This window comes from Homarus americanus, unplaced genomic scaffold, assembly GCF_018991925.1.
Source record: "Homarus americanus isolate GMGI-L3 unplaced genomic scaffold, GMGI_Hamer_2.0 scaffold50281, whole genome shotgun sequence".
Classification (NCBI taxonomy): domain Eukaryota; kingdom Metazoa; phylum Arthropoda; class Malacostraca; order Decapoda; family Nephropidae; genus Homarus; species Homarus americanus.
Window position 1 is genome coordinate 3052498 of NW_024742338.1, and position 13881 is coordinate 3066378.

The 13881-nt window shown below is 47.0% G+C and overlaps 1 protein-coding gene across 1 annotated transcript in view; it reads left to right on the plus strand.

Annotated features, from left to right (window-relative positions):
* Positions 1-4102: 4102 nt before the first annotated feature.
* LOC121876805 overlaps positions 4103-13881 on the plus strand; it is a 72601-nt gene continuing 62822 nt past the window's right edge. The window contains exon 1 of the mRNA XM_042382221.1: positions 4103-5182. The gene's annotated coding sequence lies outside the window, so the exon portion shown is untranslated. The remainder of the gene's footprint in view (positions 5183-13881) is intronic.

The window sequence follows — 13881 nt, forward strand, 5'->3', positions numbered from 1 at the left end:
GAGTAGTTTTATCCGCTTTTCCTTGACCGCCAGCATTACATTTACCATTCTTTAGGTGACTGTAGAGTAGGAATACTGTGGCAACCTGTACCGTCGTTCATGAAGGTAACGTAGTCAGTCTAGTGTAGTAGTTCAAGGATAATAGCAGCCTCGATGCTTCTACAAACGTGTTAATGTTAATGGACTAAGAGAATGGAATACAGACTCAGTTCCATACATGCAGCAGCAGGTGGGTTTACGAGAGAAGTAATTAGACGTCATTCTCAGGCTATACCTTATACTCTCCTTCTTCGCCTGGACCGTGTATGGACTCTACGTGGAGGATCAATATAATAATAATAATTTTACAGAACAACTATAAATTTCTCTCTCAATATTTGGCATAAGGTACAGGGTATAATGAACAAAGTCTAAAGCTGCTGCCGACATCCCGCCGCGCCACAGCTCACCTCCAACCTCCAAAAAAGAGATATAACAGCCAAGCGCCTTTAACTGCCTCCAACAGCTACTAACTGACCAGCCACCAGCTTTACCCCCACATTACTCAGCACGAGTAATCGACATCCTTGGTGTTTCCCCTCTCACCCTGCAATGAAGCACTTATGTACCCTACTCTGCCAGACGAACAGACTCCCGCTCTCTGCTTAAACTGGTGCTACCCCCCCGTCCCCTCTCTCTCTCTCTCTCTCTCTCTCTCTCTCTCTCTCTCTCTCTGTGGGTTAATCAGGGCGGCCAGAGCAGGTGGGCGGCTTAGCCTTCTTTAGGAGTGACCATCTTCTCAACATGGTAATAAAGGCTTGTCTGTCCGTGCAGGTGTAAGGGGAGGGGCATCAACACCCCTCCACCCACCCCCCGGGACGTGCAGGATGGGGTGGCAGGTAGACCGAGAAGGTAAACACAACGCCCGCATTAGGTGAACACAACGCCCACATTATAATGTAGGCGTTGAGAGTGAGATAATTATCTCACTCTCAAGATTAAAGTTTTTTATTATCAATACATAAATAGACTTTCATAGTTCTGGTGAGACATACAAGGAAAAGATATGAGAGCGGTGTTGTGTTGTGTTGTGTTGTGTTGCCGAAGGATAGCTCACCCACCTCTCCTGTACAACACAACTCGTCACTGTGAACTTAATATTGTTGAGGACGATGACGGACGATGACGGACGATGACGGACGATGAAAACAACAACAAACACGACGACAACGACAGTACTTTGCTAAATAATGACAAAAAATATATTAAAAAAAAGTTACAGGAAAATAAGGACAATTTGGCAAGACGACCACACGAAGACATGATAAACCCAACGTGGTGGTCCTCGACTCAAGGACTAGCGTGGTGGTCCTCGATTCTGGCTCACTAGACACATGGTAAAGATTAGTTCCATGCAAAGACACGCCAAACACATTCGTACAGTGTGTGTGTGTGTGTGTGTGTGTGTGTGTGTGTGTGTGTGTGTGTGTGTGTGTGTGTGTGTAAACGCTGTCTCACATCATCAGTTAGGGAGGGAACATTTTTACATAAGACTCCCATATGAATGCGACTTCAAAAGGTGATCCATTATACGAACAGGAAAATATATATATATACGCAAATGAAAAAAAAAAAAACTAAAAGGAGTTACTGTTCGTGGAAGTGTTGATATATAAGCGTATGATAATTCTTGGTATCCTATCTCGTGCGTCGTTTACGGGGGGTCATAAAATTTACATAGTGATTATAATCTACGCTAATTGTGGCGTATCTCTGACGTCATCACCGCCTAGCCGTTCCTAGTAACTCCAACCAAACATCAGCTGTGTGACGTAACCATTGCGGACCATCTGTATTATGTAACTGAATTATAAATAGACAAACAATTAAATTATAAGAATATTTACTACATATACAAACTGCTTACACACGAATAATAAAGTTAAATAAGCATAATATTGAGGAAATATGAACACTGCTTACATACGGACATACAGATAAATATAATCCACATTTAATAAGTCTCAAGGCCACTACGAACCTCCACACATATATGACTTTACCAGGAAGTAACTACATCAATCAACGTGTCATCCTAATGCCTGAGGGTTGGAGAATACGGCCCACAACTCCAAATATATTCGACGTGTTTACCGATCCTCCCAGAAGCTGTATATCTCAGGGCATGTCTCCAGCCTAGTCTATCCCCTAACCTAACCTAACCTAACCTAACGCTGCTTGGGGTGGGATGTTAGGGTAGGGTAGGTTAGGTTAGGATAGGTTCGATTGGGTGAAACTCAGGTGTGTTGGGTTAGCAATAAACATAAGGTCTAGTACAACAACTAAGGCCTTCTCCTCCAACACTACCAACAACAACAACAACAACACTACCAACACTACCAACAACAACAACAACAACAACAACACTACCAATAACAACATCGATAATGGCACTGTCTGCTTCGCTCTATCTCACAACATCCTGGGGTTAATGTCACGCCTTAACCCCTTGACTACGAGTGCCACAATTTCTTGAGTACAAAGAAATAGCTCAGTAAGATATATGTTACCCTTTGAGTATAATTCCCTGAGTACAATGCATTAATACTCAATGGAATCAATTACCGTACTCAAGAGGTTAAAATTATCGTACTCAAGGGATTAAACCATCGTACTCAAGGGGTTAAATCATCGTACTCCGAGAAAATTATCCCACCCACTCACCCACCCCTGATGTAAACCGTAAATATACACCTGTTAATTAGCTCACCTTAGCAAGTCTCTCCTAAGGTGAGGGGCATGTGGTAGGGTTGGGGGGAGGGGGGGCAGGTTCTGCTTGCCTCGTCTACCGCTCACTAAGAGCTCTGATCGCTGCCACACTGACTTCTAATAATGTTTTATCACACTGCGTTCCTGAAACTGTTCAATAGGTCAGACTTTACCTGTTTTAATTGGTTACCTGATCGAATGGGTCCCCCACTACTGGCACCTCTACCCTCCTTCCTTTTACTGGCACCCTCCTCCCTCCACTGGCATCCCCCTACCTTCCTCCCTCTTCTGGCACCCTCCCTTTACTGGCATCCCCTTCCTCCCTCCCTCCACTAGCATCCCCCTACCTTTCTCCCTCTACTGCTTCCCTCCCTCCCTCCTCCTTTTCCCTCCCTCCCCTCCCTCCCCTCCTTGCACCCCCCCTCCCTCCTCCCTCTCCTGGCACCAGCGCGGCGTCACTATCACTAGCGGAAGCATCACTAGATTGTGACACAGCACATCACCTTTTGGAGTAAGAACTGTGTGTGTGTGTGTGTGTGTGTGTGTGTGTGTTAAAGTCTCGTCTCACCTAACCTGACCTGACCCCCCCCCTCTTCTCCGGTCACTGCTTGTTGAGGAATATGACTGATAGAAACATCTGTTAGACTATTTGTTGGGTGTTTGTCCTCACTAAACAGTCCTCGTTACGGTCAGTCATTGGTCACAAGTAGGATTTTTATTAAGTTAAAAACCCTATCAAGAATGTACAGTACCTCAGGGATAAGACAGTTGAAAGTTACATCATGAGTTTGAATCAATATAAAAGTAATTCAAAAGATAAATAGAATGTTACGAGTTAAAACTTGTGTGTAGTGGCTAAATAAAGAGTTAAGTTGGGTTAATTAGTTAGAAGCGATTTATATTATCAAGATTAATTTACGTCAGTTAGGAATTATTTATTGAAATCAATCTATAATGACTGACACTACAGGAAAAGTGTACTGTACTCCCATCACAGCCCCACATGGTGCTGTTGTTGACAGTTTAATGAACAAACTACTGTATATCACGAAACAATGAACGGCTGTGTTAAAACTTGAATAACACTTCTTTTGTCTGTATGGTAATATGACGTAAGATATTTCAAAATTTCTAGAACATTGTTAAAAAAACGATGGGGGGAGGGGGGGGTCACAGAAGGACAAACTTCTTCACACAGAGGGAGGCTCGTACACCAATGGAAAGGTCTACCTGCCAAAGCTAAACGACCAAGAAATAATGAAGGTATCCTACACCGGCCACTGGTCTCCTTCCCTCGGTATGGCCGCCTCTAGTGGGTGGCGGCAGCAGCAGGACTGGAGGCCATGTAGGCGAGGCGGGACCGCGGGAACGTCAGTACTAGTTGGCCGTTTGAGGTGGTGGCAGGCTAGACGCTCCTCCCTCACTCACTCACTGACACACTGCCCCAGCACCTCATCCTCCAGGGGTCCAGAGGCTCACTGTGTCTCTCCACGCCCCACGAGGACCTCACGTCTTGCCCCGCCTAAGTCCCGGTGTTGTGTCTCTGATGCGTAATTTGCGTATAATCCTTTGAGTCGTAAGTACGCAAAACATCAACCGTCAGAAGATAAACTATTCCCAAAGGCGTGTACTGTACTGTCCCCTGTCACTTAGCCAGACAAGGGTGTACCTGTGGCTCTGGTAGGGAACCAAGGGGACCTGGTGCGTGGTTCTTCCTTAAGTCTGTGAACCACATAAGGGAACGGGCTATCGCGGAGAAGAATTGCCTGGTAGAGACTGAGGCCGTCTCCCCGTTAGTGACTGTACTGTGTCGTCCACAGCCTCCTCACCATATACACTATCTACCATGCCGCATCCTGTGCTGCGCTTGGCACGTGTTGACACCACTCATCCATGCCTTTACACACAACTACGACCCCACACCGCTTAGTGTACTGTCCACTCCCTACCACAACGTTCACAGCAAACGCCAGACCAACCCATAGTGTGGTATTCTTCCTCATCACAAAATTCACACCATCTATAAATTCTACTCCGCATAGTGTGATATATTTCCTACGAGCAGGTTACTATGTGAAGGTAGCCAACGAGATCTTGTAGTTACCAAACACACAACTACACAACCTTGAACCCAACACGGACTTAACATTAAACTCTAACGAAGTGATCAATGAAGTGGTGGGGGGGCGAGATGACCGCCGTAATTTGCATATAAAGATTGTCTCGCAGATCAAGTGGTGACAGCAGAGACACACAGAGGAGGAGATAGTGAGAGAGACAGAGAGAAACCGGAGGAAAACAGAGACAGAGAGAAAAAAAACGGAGAAATACAATGACAGAGAGAGAAATCGGAGAAAGACAGTGAGAGAGAGAGAGAGAAATCTGAGAAAGACAGTGAGAGAGACAGCAACAATTACACAGGACACAAATGAAGGTAAGTCACACCTTAAATTTGACTAATAAGTGTGGAATTTTAACCCTTTGAGGACCGCCGGTAGTTTAACCCTTTGATGACGATGATTTAACCCTTTGATGACGATGATTTAACCCTTTGATGACGATGATTTAACCCTTTGATGACTATGATTTGACCCTTTGATGACGATAATTTAACCCTTTGATGACTATGATTTAACCCTTTGATGACGATGATTTAACCCTTTGATGACGATGATTTAACCCTTTGATGACTATGATTTAACCCTTTGATGACGATGATTTAACCCTTTGATGACTATGATTTAAACCTTTGATGACGATGATTTAACCCTTTGATGACGATGATTTAAACCTTTGATGACGATGATTTAACCCTTTGATGACGATGATTTAACCCTTTGATGACTATGATTTAACCCTTTGATGACTATGATTTAAACCTTTGATGACGATGATTTAACCCTTTGATGACGATGATTTAAACCTTTGATGACGATGATTTAAACTTGATGACGATGATTTAAACTGATGACGATGATTTAACCTTGATGACGATGATTTCCCTCCCACAACAGGAAATAGTTCAAGGTTCTAAGATAAATTTTCACAACTATAACCGTGGTGAGTGTGTGGTGAGTGAACGAGGTGGTGAGTGAGTGAGTGGTGTGGTGGTGAGACAGGTGGGTGGTGAACGAGGTGAGTGGTGGTGGTGGTGAACGAGTGAACAGGTGGTTGGACCATGACCTTGACTGTTGTGGGATTTGGTTGGGTTACGTTGGGATTAGGTTGGGGTGTGTGATGGGATTGGGTTAGGTTCCTGATTCTAGAAGGAGTTAGGCACGTGAGTGTTGGGTAGTGGGAAGGGGTTGGGAAGGGGGGGCATCCCGGGCAGTTTTTATACCCAGTGTAAGGAGTAACGTATACATACCTGCTGTGTGTTTGTTTGTGCTAGGTATATAGGTGTAGCAGGAGTCTGAGAAAGGAGAGAAGCCAGCAGAGCACCAACAGGTCTCTTTGGTAAATTTCTCTGAACAGAACGTCACGTAGTGTTGAACCTAAAAGAACTTCAGAACTCCTTTTAACTCATCATTGTGTACTTATTATCAACCGGTGGTGGAGAGGGGTCAGTCTAGGTCATTGTACCTTCATCATCCAGTGTCAGTCAGTTGGGGAAAACCTGTCACGTTTTGGTAAAAGGTCACATTGGGCTAACACATCCGATCCTTAGGACTTGAGCCAGAGGTATAGTGAGAGGCCAGCATGTTACAGTACCACTATACCACCTAACTGTAAGAGGTCAGTGGGGAACCCAGGTAGAGAAGCGGTGATGATGGGGGCCAGAGTAGAGAAAGAGGTGATGGGGAGCCAGGTAGAAGCGGGAGTGATGGGGACCAGGTAGGAAGAGGTGATGGGGCCAGGTAGAAGAGGTGATGATGGGGCAGAGAGAAAGCGGTGATGATGGGGGGGCCAGGTAGAAAGAGGTGATGATGGGGAGCAGGTAGAGAAAGAGTGATGATGGGGGCAGGTGAAGCGGTGATGATGGGGCCAGGTAGAGAAGCGGTGATGATGGGGGCCAGGTGAGAGGTGATGATGGGGGCCAGGTAGAGCAGTGATGATGGGGGCCAGAGGAGAAAGAGGTGGGGGGCAGAAGGGGAGCAGTGATGATGGGGCCAGGTAGAGAGCGGTGATGGGGGGACCAGGTGGGGGTGATGGGGGGCCAGGTGAGAGAAGCGGTGGGGAGCCAGGTAGAGGAAGCGGTGATGAAGGGGGCCAGTGAAGCGGTGATGATGGAAAGGTGAAGCGGTGATGATGGGGGCCAGGAAGAGGTGATGGAAGCCAGGTAGAAGCGGTGATGGGGGCCAGGTGAAGAAGAGGTGATGGGGGCAGGAGTGGAAAGCGGTGATGATGGGGGCCAGGTAGAGAAGTGATGGGGCCAGGTAGAAGAAGTGATGATGGGGGGCCAGGTAGAGAAGCGGTGATGATGGGGGCCAGGTAGAAGAGGTGATGATGGGGGCCAGGTAGAGAAGCGGTGATGATGGGGGCTAGGTAGAGAAGCGGTGATGATGGGGGGGCCAGGTGAGAAGCGGTGATGATGGGGGGCAGGTGTAGAGAAGCGGTGATGATGGGGCTAGTAGAGAAGCGGTGATGATGGGGGCAGGTAGAGAAGCGGTGATGATGGGGGCCAGGTAGAGAAGAGGTGATGATGGGGCCAGGTAGAGAAGCGGTGATGATGGGGGGGCAGGTGAGAAGCGGTGATGATGGGGCCAGGTAGAGAAGAGGTGATGATGGGGGGCTAGGTAGAAGAGGTGATGATGGGGCCAGGAGAGAAGCGGTGATGATGGGGCAGGTAGAGAAGGGTGATGATGGGGGGCAGGTAGAGAAGCGGTGATGATGGGGCCAGGTAGAGAAGAGGTGATGATGGGGGCCAGGTAGAGAAGCGGTGATGATGGGGGCAAGTAGAGAAGCGGTGATGATGGGGCCAGGTAGAGAAGAGGTGATGATGGGGGCAGGTAGAGAAGCGGTGATGATGGGGCCAGGTAGAGAAGAGGTGATGGGGGGCCAGGTAGAGAAGCGGTGATGATGGGGGCCAGGTAGAGAAGGGTGATGATGGGGCAGGTGGCAGGTGATGATGAAAATAGGTAGAGAAGAGGTGATGATAAATAGGTAGAGGAAGAGGATAGCCAGGTAGAGAAGAGGTGATGATGGGGCCAGGTAGAGAAGAGGTGATGATGGGGCCAGGTAGAGAAGAGGTGATGATGGGGCCAGGTAGAGAAGCGGTGATGATGGGGCCAGGTAGAGAAGCGGTGATGATGGGGGCCAGGTAGAGAAGCGGGTGATGATGTGGGGCCAGGTAGAGAAGAGGTGGTGATGTAAAGCAGGTAGAGAAGCGGTGATGATGGGGGCAGGTAGAGAAGAGGTGATGATGGGGTCAGGTAGAGAAGAGGTGATGAGCAAATAGGTAGAGAAGAGGGGTGATGATGGGGGCCAGGTAGAGAAGCGGTGATGATGGGGGCCAGGTAGAAGCGGTGATGATGGGGGCCAGGTAGAGAAGAGGTGATGATGGGGCTAGGTAGAGAAGAGGTGATGATGGGGGCCAGGTAGAGAAGCGGTGATGATGGGGGTCAGGTAGAGAAGCGGTGATGATGGGGCCAGGTAGAGAAGCGGTGATGATGGGGCCAGGTAGAGAAGCGGTGATGATGGGGGCCAGGTAGAGAAGCGGTGAGATGGGGCCAGGTAGAGAAGCGGTGATGATGGGGCCAGTAGAGAAGCGGTGATGATGTAAATAGGTAGAGAAGCGGTGATGGGGGCTAGGTAGAGAAGCGGTGATGATGGGGCCAGGTAGAGAAGAGGTGATGATGGGGCCAGGTAGAGAAGCGGTGATGATGGGGGTCAGGTAGAGAAGCGGTGATGACAAATGGAGGAAGGTGATGATGGGGCCAGGTAGAGAAGCGGTGATGATGGGGTCAGGTAGAGAAGCGGTGATGATGGGGGGGCCAGGTAGAGAAGGTGATGATGGGGCTAGGAAGCAGGTGATGATGGAGGGTGTGAGGTGAGGTGGGTCACGGGGTCAGGTAGAGAAGAGGTGATGATGGGGTGTGAGGTGGAGGCTGGGTCACGGGGTCAGGTGAAGAGGTGATGATGGGGGTGTGGAGGTGAGGCTGGGTCACGGGGTCAGGTAGAGAAGAGGTGATGATGGAGGGTGAGGTGAGGCTGGCCGGGGTCAGGTAGAGAAGAGGTGATGGAGGGTGTGGAGGAGGCTGGGTCACGGGGTCAGGTAGAGAAGAGGTGATGATGGAGGGTGTGAGGTGAGGCTGGGTCACGGGGCAGGTAGAAGAGGTGATGATGAGGTGGAGGAGGCTGGGTCACGGGGTCAGGTAGAGAAGAGGATGATGGGGTGTGTGAGGTGAGGCTGGGTCACGTGGTCAGGTAGAGAAGAGGTGATGATGGGGTGTGTGAGGTGAGGCTGGGTCACGGGTCAGGTAGAGAAGAGGTGATGATGGAGTGTGTGAGGTGAGGCTGGGTCACGGGGTCTGGTAGAGAAGAGGTGATGATGGTGGGTGTGGAGGTGAGGCTGGGTCACGGGGTCAGTAGAGAAGAGGTGATGATGGAGGGTGTGAGGTGAGGCTGGGTCACGGGGTCAGGTAGATAAACACGACACGGGTGATTATAATTATCTCCTGTGGGTTCAATGTGACACAGAGGAACGCCAACACAACACATTCGTCACAGCAACAGGAGTGAGTTTCCGTTCGTTTTCCTTGAAGATGATAACAGAAGCACGTTTTATATTTTCTGGGGTTGAAATTTTCTTCCTTGCCAACCGGATTCTCTTCCTCGAACAAAAAGTGATATATATCTAAAAAAGACAAACTTTCCTCTATCACCCAGCTGATGTTATCCTCCTGATGGCGCTTCTTAACCTCTGTATTAAGATCAAAACATTCACCAAACTTCACTGTGGTTTAATCTTTACAATCTTGATAAAACTTTTTCCCCAAACGTCTTGATAAATCTGTATTGTTGACAAGTTTACCAGACAAGTTGACCAATAATACGCTGTCTGATGCTGAACAGTCTCCCTTTACACGACAACAACAACAACTCTCATGCTGGTCACCACAATACAACCTATCCTCACCACATTACAGTGTACTATATCCGCACTACCCCGAATGTTAGATCAACCGTATGAGTCCTAGGTTCACTTTTATCTAGACTATGAAAGAAAATAAGATTATCAATTATACCAACATATATTTACCACATTATTATAACGTCACCACTCGAGTCAGTTTTATAGGTCAACATTACAACTAAACTAACGTGATAAAGGTGTGTTGAGGAGTGCCAGATGGTGGGAGGGTAGGACACACACACACACACACACACACACACACACACACACACACACACACACACACACACACACACACACTATGACGTCACAACAAGACAGTAGCCCACTCATAAGGTGTTTCGTCCTCGTGGCTAAAGTCTATCACTAGCAGGAGCCGGATGGGGTCTCTCTCTCAGCACAATAAACCCACAAACCACATCACCTAAAACAAATAAACCTCCCAAACCTTCCTACCATTAGACTACCACACCTGTCCACACCTGTCATATCTGTCCACACCTGTCACATCAACACCTGTCCACACACCTGTACACACCTGTCACACACCTGTACACACCTGTCACACACCTGTCCACACCTGTCACACACCTGTCACACACCTGTCCAATACCCAAACCTGTATCATTAAACCAAACTTATATGAGGCAACTGGAAGATGTGAGGTAGGTTTGGCTTAGATTAGGTTAAGAAGTTGAAGCAGGGTTAGGTTAGGTTAGGTTAGGTTAGGTTAAGTTGGGTTGAGTTAGGGTTAGAGTAGGTTAGGTTTGCTAGGGTGGGGCTAGGTTAGGCTGGGTTAGGTTAGTTAGCTAAGAAGCTGTTGTTCAATTGCTAGGTTTAGTGAGGATAATTAGCTCTGACACTTTTACATTGACAAGATTTCCGTTCTGAGTGTGTGTGTGTGTGTGTGTGTGTGTGTGTGTGTGTGTGTGTGTAAGGACTTTAGCCATCCTCTCCCCCCACACACACACACACACACTGTACTTGACTGAGGACTGGCCACTGAAGTGTTTATTATATACACTGGTCGCTCCCTGCTCCCTCTGTGGTGTAGTGAATGATTGTAAACATTCTCGTCTCTCTTGTGTGTGTGTGTGTGTGTGTGTGTGTGTGTGTGCCTGTGTGTGTGTGTGTGAACGGGAAACAGGCGACCAAAGAACAGTAAACGGGGAACAGCGAAGATAACACTGAACGAGGAACAGCGAACAGGAGACAACGAATGGCCTGGAGTGAAAGGTAGAAAAGCTGAAAATTACGAGACAAACGAAAGACAGCGAACACGAGCCATTAAACGAGAGAGAGAGAGAGAGAGAGAGAGAGAGAGAGAGAGAGAGGAGAGAGAGAGAGAGAGAGAGAGAGAGAGAGAGAGAGGAAGAGAGAGAGAGAGTTCCCAATGCATCTCCCAGTCATGTATGAACCAATACACATAAATTGGACGAGGAGGGGGGTGGGTGGGGTGGGGGGGGATTGATGAATGAAGGGGGAGAAAGAAGGAAGAAAATGAGATTAGGAAGGCCGGAAGAAGGGAAGGAAGGGAAGGGAAGGAGGGAGGGAAGGAAGGGAGGGAGAGATTGAGGTTGAGAAGGTAGGAAAATAAGGAAGGAAAGAGGCTGTGTTAAGTGGGCAGTAGTTAAGGTCTAATTTATGAGCTGATCCAATACTGTTATTAACCAGCCAGTTACCAGCTGACCGCCCTCACTCACAACCACTGATCAGTTAACTACCTTCTCTACTTCCCGTAAACAACCCAACTGAACCAATTAAACCCCCGCCGAACAAATTAGATAGCCATTTAAATAATCAGCCTATAATGAGCAAACAACTCAATTGGACACCTAACTACTTTCTTTGTCCTCATTAAACGACACCTAACAACCCTTTCTAACAACCCACTGTGTATCCTCACTAAACAACCTAACTAGACACCTAACAACCCTTTCTAACAACTGTCTATTCTCAGTAAACAACCCAATTGGACACCTAACAACCCTTTCTAACAACCCACTGTCTATCCTCAGTAAACAACCCAATTGGACACCTAATAATTAACTCTCTGTCTCTCTCTCTCTCCCCACTAAACAACTCTTAACTATCTACACCATCAATCACTACAAACGAGCCGAGAATCAATTAAGTCTCACCGGACCTCCACTTAAGAGACCTCCTCCTCCTCCCTCCACTTATCTCAGCCCTGCCCCTGACACACTTAAGATGGGTGATCGTCTGTCAGAAGTGTCTTGCTATGAGTCGACGACGGTCTGTGTTCTGGTGCGGCCTGGTCAACTGTTGTATGGCAGTTAGGAATACACGGAGGTCGCTTATTGGTCTAGAGGTATGTTAGGTGTTCTGCTATTGGTTCGTTTTGAGATGATCAATGTTTGGTGGTCTGCTATTGGTTCGTTACATTATGATTAAGTGTTTGTTGGACTGCTATTGGCTCACACACCAGAGGACCTTCCATATAAGGAACTCATTCATTGGTCCTAATATGCACCCCACTTCACTATTGGTCCAACAGGTAGACCTTCAACTATAGTGCTTTATCATTGGTACACAGCATGACCTTCAACAATAAGGGACATTACTATTGGCTCACAGTATCACCCAATGAACCAATCACATGTCTCGACTCAGACAAACCAACATCTGGCATCGTTGTTTCATGCCCTGAGCCCCTGACGAGTATAGTTTTACAGGAAGAAATAAACATATTTGATCACTCCAAAGATTTCTAGCCTTCCTCTGTCTCTCTCTATCTCTATCTCTCTGTCTTTATCTCTGTATGGTTCACTCTGATTGGTTCATTGTACCCCTGACGATATCTTAAAGCTGTGATATCTTAACGACGCCCTGAAATAAGCATAAGCCTTAACCAACGCCCTGGAATAAGCATAATCCTTAAATGACGCCCTGGAATAAGCATAATCCTTAAATGACGCCCTGGAAGAAGCATATTCCCTAAACAACGCCCTGGAATAAGCATAATCCTTAAATAACGCCCTGGAATAAGCATAATCCTTAAATGACGCCCTGGAAGAAGCATATTCCCTAAACAACGCCCTGGAATAAGCATAATCGTTAAATGACGCCCAAGATCAAGCATAAAGTCCACAACGCCCTGGAGAGATAATAACAGGAGATGGTGAGGCAGAAGATGGTAGGTGGAGGTGGGGGGCGGACGTCGCATCAGAGGGGACATCTTGGAGGGCAGATTAGGTTAGGAACATTAAGGTTAGCACTGACACACACACACACACACACACACACAGTACCAGCAATCACCATCAATCACCCCACAAAAAAACATTATCTGTACACCCTGCAGAGAGCCTGATGCCGAAACACCTCATAAACTCGTGCCTATCAAGGAGGTATTGCCCCGAGAGAGGTCATTGAGAGGTGGTGCTGCAGGAAGTAAGGCTCGGTGATCTTATACTGAGAAAAATTTGGTGAGAATTCTTGTTTTACCGGAAGGGGAGGAGCCAGGGGGGATAGGTTCACTCTTGGTAGTAAGTGTGGTGTAGCCTCTCCCTGGTATATACCGGCCATCACAGAAGAAGCAAAGAGGAAGAAGAAGAAGAAGAAGAAGAAGAAGAAGAAGAAGAAGCCAGGGCTAGCTATTGAAGAAGAAGAAGAAGAAGAAGAAGAAGAAGAAGAAGAAGAAGAAGAAGAAGAAGAAGAAGAAGAAGAAGAAGAAGAAGAAGAAGAAGAAGAAAGAAGAAGAAGAAGAAGAAGAAGAAGAAGAAGAAGAAGAAGAAGAAGAAGAAGAAGCTATTGAAGAAGAAGAAGAAGAAGAAGAAGAAGAAGAAGAAGAAGAAGAAGAAGAAGAAGAAGAAGAAGAAGAAGAAGAAGAAGAAGAAGAAGAAGAAGAAGAAGAAGAAGAAGAAGAAGAAGAAGAAGCTGTAAGAAGAAGAAGAAGAAGAAGAAGAAGAAGAAGAAGAAGAAGAAGAAGAAGAAGAAGAAGAAGCTAGCTAGGGAGAAGAAGAAGAAGAAGAAGAAGAAGAAGAAGAAGAAGAAGAAGAAGAAGAAGAAGAAGAAGAAGAAGAAGAAGAAGAAGA